General features: G+C 44.0%; 1 non-coding gene across 1 annotated transcript; it reads left to right on the top strand.

Moving 5' to 3' along the window:
• Positions 1–696: 696 nt before the first annotated feature.
• Positions 697–828, top strand: LOC115029469. The gene has a single exon (XR_003835044.1). It is a non-coding gene; the product is annotated as a small nucleolar RNA SNORA17 (small nucleolar RNA).
• The last annotated feature ends 6,758 nt before the right edge of the window (positions 829–7,586 follow it).

Below are 7,586 nucleotides of genomic sequence, written 5' to 3'. Positions count from 1 at the left end.
AAGAAGAAGAAGAAGAAGAAGAAGAAACAGGCTCATCAGTTTCTTTCCCTCCAGGAATGTCATCTTTTTGTCTTAATTTACATAGATTGCCTGGAGAGAGACAGAGAGAGAGAGAGAGAGAGAGAGAGAGAGAGAGAGAGAGAGAGAGAGAGAGACTGTACTTAGTGAAGTCTTGAGATAAATATTTTTATGTGCTCAGTGCCTGGCAGTTAATGTTATATCTGTCAACTTTGCCTTAATGGGGTCTTAAAGACAGCAACAGTGTAGTGATTAAAGAAAAGAAAAGGTAGGAAAATTTCACCTGCAGGTAGTTTAGAAGATAGTGTTGTGTGTGTGTGTGTGTGTGTGTGTGTGTGTGTGTGTGTGTGTGTGTTTGAATCACTTGTTGAACTTTGGAGTCTTACAGAAAGAGTTTCATTGAAGCACAGCCTCTCGCACCCACTAGATGCACAGTGGCACCAACATAGAATTTTTCTACATATACGCTGAATAAGTGTGATAACGTGCACAAAACCATTACATACATGGTATGGCCTTTCCCCCTTAAATGCTAACTTTCTTTTGTGGAGGTTATTTTTAATGGGTCTGGAGTTTCAGCCTGTGAGAAGAAAAGTTCTGCAAAAAGATGGTGGCGATATCTGTACAAAATGTGATCTCATTCAATGCAACTAAATGTGATATTTCAAACATGATTGACCTGTTCCTAAAAGCGTTGCTGGTGTGGCTGCTGTGTCATACGAGCATCAATAGGTGGCAGAGAGGAGAGAGGCTGTATCTACGCTTAGTGTTCTGACCTGTGAACATCAGAATTATTGGTAGCTTTCCATCTCCTGAAAAAAGTAAGCCTGAGACAACCACCAATCCAGTGCTGCACAGGCCCTTATGACTCCCAGGACAAGGAGCAACCCTAAAGCTAGAAGAACCTGCTTGGGCCTGGGGTCCCTGGAGTGAGCCCAAGACAGACAACTCTCTCATGGGACCACTCAGCTGGCCAGGTGAGGAATGAGCAGAGACGACCACCAGACTAGCACCATGCAGCCTGGATAGGAAGCTAGCCTGAGATTATCACCAGTGCGGTACCTTGGGACCATGCCTTAGACCATACCTAACATGATTTCTGAACAACACCATAAAATATGAGTGGGGCATACCACTCCTGATAGAACTCTGGAGATGATGCCAGATGCTCAGAGAGCCCCCAAGCACAACTAAGAGAGGAAAATAAGTAGTGGAGATATTGAAGAGAAACAGAAGGATGTGGGCACAATGAAGAGAGGTAGAACTGCAGACTAGAGGGTAGTGAGGAATAGCCTCATGTGAGTGGGTGGTGATGCCACCTGAGACCTGTGCTGCCACCGGGGGCCATGTCTGAGTCTGTGGCCCTGCAGAAGCAGACATCTGTTACCACCAAAGATCAGGCAGATAGATGTCCCTGGTATGAGGTGATGCCCAGGGACATGTTGATGTCTGAGGGCTGGGCAGAACTTGCCCCACCCCTCACCTGGGCATTGTGGGAGACCTGGCACTTGGGACATGATAGCACTATTACCAGACACTAGCCATTTGTAGCACTTGTTAGGGCAGGCCCCGCACATTGCTGGAGTTCCTGGTGAGGTGACTCCAAAGATAGGAACATGGGAGACCTGGTCCTACCACCGGTCTCCCATGCAGTGGTGTCAGTGAGGAAGGGCTCCCCTTCCTTCCTCTTTGCCCTTGCCACTGACTGCAGGCATGAGAGCTGGTCTTGATGGGATCACAAGAGCAGGAGAGCCCCTGCCCCTCACCTGCTACAGTTCTTGGAAGAGCCAGCCCTGCACCTCACCTGGGCTGCATGGTAGAGCTGCCCTGGATGAGGGGGTTTCAGGAGAGACATCCTCCTCCCTTTCCCTGTCCCTCACCATTTATGGCAGACAGGAGAGCTGGGTCATGGGAGAACTTGCCATGCCATGTCCCTTCTCTGAATGCAGAGAACAGTCTCTGCACCTCACATGGGCAGCAGAATAGAGTTTGCCCTGGTAGTGGACGTTGCTGGTGAGTTGGAGCCAACAGATTGGGAGATCTGGCAGGCTAACTAGATACTACTCAGGCCCAGATTCAGAGCTTTGAACTGACCCACCCCAACGTTACTCCATCAGTGAACTGCTGGAGTAAATGAAGAGGCTGGTCCTATACATCCAAAACTACAGGATGGCCCACAAAACAGGGTAACAAGAGGACATCAGTTCCAGTGAGGTTCCAGTATTGATAGATTAGCAGAAGCTAGAGGCCTTGTACCAGACCAAGGAGTCATTCCAATGAACATTTGCAAAGAAATAAGTGTGTGACACACTAAAGCTTCCACAAAGATTTTTTTTCCTCTATTGGAGAGTAGGTTTCAAGGGTGAAGGATGAGTATGAGGGAGGGGGGGGGATGAGTGGGATTGTGGTGTATGCTGTGAAATTCACAAAGAGCCAATAAGCCAATAAAAAGTTAAAACACACACAGGGGAGGAGAGAGAGAGAGAGAGAGAGAGAGAGAGAGAGAGAGAGAGAGAGAGAGAGAGAGAGAGAGAGAGAGAGAGAATATACAAGGCTATAAAATAGCAGAGGCATTTGTTGCAAAGCCTGCCCTGAGTTTAATATTCTGGAACCTCACAGTAGGAAAGAAATGATGCCCATAAGTTTGTCATCTGACGCCACATATATACACAGAAGAAATGCAAGCACAGATTCCAAACTGGAAAAACAATGATTAAAACTCTTTCTGTAAGATGAGATGGTGAGTAAAGGTGTTTGCTGCCAAACCAGAAAACCAGATTTTGACTCCCAGCATCCACATAGTGGAGAGAGAAAGCTGACATCTGCATACTGTCCTCTGATCTCCACACACATGCCCTGGAATGTGCATGCATGCCTCAGCGCTGCAAAATAAGTAAATAAACAAAGAAACACAGACAGTAGATAAAATTGTAAACTTTATGTAATCTCTGTTGCCACGGGCGGAGGCGGGGCGGCGTGGGGGGAGGGGGGTGGGTGGGGGGAACCAACCAAATCAAAACTAGAGATTCCTTGTGATTTTTCTTGAGTGAATTGGAGCTGTGGATGTTGGGGGAGAGTAAGATCTTCAATCAGGAACCTAAGTATATTTTGTACTTTATGAGCTCAGTGAAGAGGTTAGCTCTCCAGTACTTCAAAAGGCTGTTGTCCAGGGTTAATGCCTGGAAATGCCTCTGCAGCTGTGGGGAAGGGGAAACAAAGACACTCTCAGCTCTCAGCTCTCAGTCTCTCTGTCCTTTTGCATAGAAGCCTCTGCCACAGAAAACTGTTTATAGCACTTTGATGACATGGCCTTTGTTGTACACAAAGCACACACACACACACACACACACACACACACACACACACACACACAGAGGCAGGAGGAGAGAGGGAGAAGAGGGGGAGGGAGAGAGGGAAACAGAGAGGAGGAGAGAGAGACAGAGAGACAGAGACTTTCCCAAAAATGTGTCTGAAAGGTCAGTGTGTTAATTTTCTATTTTTGATGTAATAAAGTCCCACAGTCTTAGTGATTTAGAATAATACATCTGTATTGTCTTACAATCCTGTGTCAGTGCTAAGTTAGATGTGCTAGATTCTCCCTCCCTCCCCTTCCTTCCTTCCTTCCTTCCTTCCTTCCTTCCTTCCTTCCTTCCTTCCTCCCTCCCTCCCTCCTTCCTTCTCTCCTTCCTTCCCTCTCTCGCTACCTCTTTCTTTCTTTCTTTCTTTCTTTCTTTCTTTCTTTCTTTCTTTCTTTCTTTCTTTCTTTCTTTCTTCTTTTCCTTTCTATCCTCCCTCCCTCTCTCCCCTTTTTCTTTCTCGCTCTTTCTTGTCTGTCTTTCTCTGCTTCTGTCTCTCTGTCTCTGTCTCTCTCTCCTTTCATATATTTTGAAACAGAGTTTCCTAGAGCCCAGGTTGACCTCATGTTCCCTACCTCATCAGGCTTGTTGTTGCCACTCATCCTCTTGCCTCTGGGAATACTTACACAGGACCATATCCAGTGATGCCTTGCAGATTTCTCTAGTACTAGTTTCTCAAGACCAAAACCCAAGTCTCAACAAGCTGGGCTCCTTTTCAAGGTCATTGGAGAGGTATCTGTTTCCAAGTTCACTCAGGTTGACTGGCAAGTTCAGTCCTTTGTATTTTCTGAACTGGAGTCACTGTTCCTGAGCTGGCTGTCAGCCAGCACTTATTTGTGGTAATAATGACATGAGATGATGTTTCTTCTTATATTTCCCTTGCTTACACCTCTCAGCCAGTAGGCAAACCTTCTGCTTTGTTTGGCACACTCCCAGGCTACCTACATCTTTCCTCTACTCTCTCTCTCTCTTTTTTTTTTCATGCTCCACCTGATTTTTGAGGGGAGGTTTTACTCAGATAATAGAATAGTCTCTTCAGATAACTAATAAATGATTTATGGTGTCACATCAATACTATGGTAGTATTTGATTGGTCATGAAAAGGAGGGGGACATGGGAAGATATTCTGAGTTTCAGTGACACTGCAGCCCAGTGTCCCTCCTCTTCCATGCTTCATGTTTCTCAATAGTTGACGCAAGCTTCAGTATATTATGCTAAGTTTGTTATGGATTTGTTTTCTGTCCCCCAAACCAGAGCTTATGATTCCTGAAGGAAAGATATATGTTAATTTTCTGTTTGCTGCTCGGTATAGCATCTGACAGAGAGGAGAAATGCTTTTCCAAGGTCAAGTAGAGCTGGTTTCTGATCCCAGAAAGCCTGCCCTAAGCATCAATGCAATGGGCAGCCACACTATTCCATAGCCACCACAGTGGGTCTTCAAAACCCCATGACTTATCATCACCTGGCCAGGTACATTGATCCATTTCAGCCAAGCCTCTGTTGCCACATTTGGGGATCAGAAATAGAGCTCTTGTCCAGGAATCAGAGAAGCTTCCTTCTTTCTCCCAAAGGCCACTCATTGAGCACTTACTAATACTCATAGCAGGAGGCAGGTCCTAGTCACGTGGTGGGAGGCTATGGAGTTACAGACTCTTGAAAGCCCACTGCGCTAGGTCTGGAAGAATACAAAGCATCACCGAATAGTCTTTGGAGGCAGGATTTTTGGAGTTAGCATCCAGTTCTGCTATTTCATCTTGGTAAAACACTCTTCCTCTTCGTATCTCCATTCTCTCCATGTCAGTTAGAAATGGCAGCAGTGGACTAAATGAGAAAGAAAAGGATGGTGCTTTCAGTAGCATACAAAGTGCATGCTATATTCAGCTGTATTCCTTAATTTAATGGTATGAATGTGTGCCTGGTTCTAGTGATGTAACTCTGTGGCAGTCTAGGAACTTTGCATTGTCTAAATGCATTCACACTCGATAATGTCCTTATGTGCGTATTTCTGTGTGTGTGCTTGTGTGAAATTGTCCATTATATAATTGGCTTTGGTTTAACAAGCAGAGTGTGGTTCCTGGAAAACAGCTATGCATAAACTTGGGAACCAGAAGAACCACAAAAGAACATTCTGGAGAGATCATGTTAGAAATGTATAACCAATAAACATTTTCAGGTTTCTTTTTAAATGATAGTCAGCTACCAATGGCACAGAGAAGAGCATTGGTTTAGCCATAGTAAGGTGGGCTGGGTTTCCCGGATTCACAGCTGGCTGATGTCATTGATGTCACACTGCTTCACTTCAATCTGTATCTATCAATCTAGCTACCCAGTGAAAACTTTGGCCACAGTCTGGAGGATTTGTCATGATCAAGGATGGGTGTAGAAAGATATTTTGTGCTTTGCCTAGTCGGAGCCATTTATGTTTTGCTGAACTAAGATTAAGTCTGCTGTGCAAGATGCACTGTGCAGTCAAAAGGGTGAGGCCCATACATTCTTTCAGGAAAAGACCCTTGTCTTTGCCTCTCTGGTGCCTGCTGCCTCAGGCAGAACTCTCATTGATCTTTGCAAATCTCTGCAGTCTGCAAGCACTGGCCCCTTTACACTGAGCAAGGACCATTTTATTCAATAGAAAAAGATTATAGTAGAATAAATTCCCAAGGAATCTTTACACACACACACACACACACACACACACACACACACACACACACACCTCTAAAAGACAAATTAACCCAGATCTCATTATTAAGTGTTCATCACCATATTTCCCAAGTACTAAGGATATTGTATAGATACCAGACTTCATTAAATGTAAATGAAACTTTCTGTCATTCATTCATTCATTCATTCATTCACTCAGTATCAGTAACTCTGTTATACCTAGGTATTTTTCTAGGAAGCAGAGAGAAGAGGTAAGTAGTACAGAACTATTAACTAAGACAGAAACATTTTCATTATTTTCTCTGTGAAAGTTGAGATTTCAAAGCAGGTGTCCTGACAAAAAGCCTTACATCTCCACTAACAAACCGTATTTTATAGGAATTGAGTTGAGCATTGAGTTTGTCTCTGTGGTCTTCAATCTTAATGAGGGGAACTATTTGAATAACAATAAGCCTGTATGTCCATTTAAAGCCATCTTCTAATGGGTTTATTATAACACTAAGATGTCCCCTTTCCTTAGCTGTCCAGCCCTAATCCTCAGGACTCTGAATAATGATACCACACTCATGCTTATTTTATACTCCATTGTAAAAGGTTTTCTGTAGGTATAAGGTCTGATGATGTTTGGCTAATTAAAAATTACTCTGGGTGGTGGGGAAATTGCTGAGTTGGTAAAGTGCTTGGTGACAAGTATGAGGACCTGAGTTCCATCCACAGCAACCAGATGAATGCTAGGCCAGATGGTGCATAGCACTAACACTAGGGAGCTGAGGTAAGCAGATCTCCAGAGCTTACTGGTCAGTCAACCTAGTCAAAGCAGAAAGCTCCAGGTTTAGTGAGAGACCTTCTCAAAAACTGAGGCGGAGATATAGTTGAGGATACACGGACTCAACCTGGGATGCATCTCAACTGTATACATGCAAGTCCACCAGTAAAAACAATTATGGTGAGCCCAGGTGTAATCACTTTCAAACTAGATCATTCTCTATCTGGGAGTAGAAAAGAAAGGAAGTAGGGGAGACTTTCATTGAGATGCAGGGATCCTTGGGATAAAGGCCTAAGAACATCCCGTGAACGCTGACAGTGGGATATAGCTGTCAGTCAACATGAAAATAGGGACCTCAGCTCTATCATACAAGGGACTGCCTTTTGCCAACTTTCTAGGTAAACTTGGAAGCAGATCCTTCCCAGGGTCACCAGAGAGGAAATAGGCCAAATGAGATGTCATAGGGGATAAACATACTTAATTTGCAAGCCTAACCATCTGGACTTGATATTTGAGTGCATGTAGAAAGCCAGATGCAATGGCGTGCATAGGACACCTATGGAGAGATGAAGAGTGGAGATGAGAGAATTTCCAGGAGCTTGGGCCAGGTAGCCTGGGGTAGATGCTGAGACAATCACATAATTCCATAAATTTACAATAAAATCACCACCTTGTATTTGTAGCCTTATTTACAAAATGCTTTTACACTTTTTTTCAGCTTGTGAGAAAGTTTTTATTCCAGTGACAATTTATTTTTTTTTAATTTTTAAAATTTTTTATTACAT

Source organism: Mus caroli, chromosome 15 (assembly GCF_900094665.2).
Source record: "Mus caroli chromosome 15, CAROLI_EIJ_v1.1, whole genome shotgun sequence".
Lineage (NCBI taxonomy): Eukaryota > Metazoa > Chordata > Mammalia > Rodentia > Muridae > Mus > Mus caroli.
The sequence above is the reverse complement of the archived record's forward strand: the minus strand, read 5'-3'. Positions and strand labels throughout refer to the sequence as shown.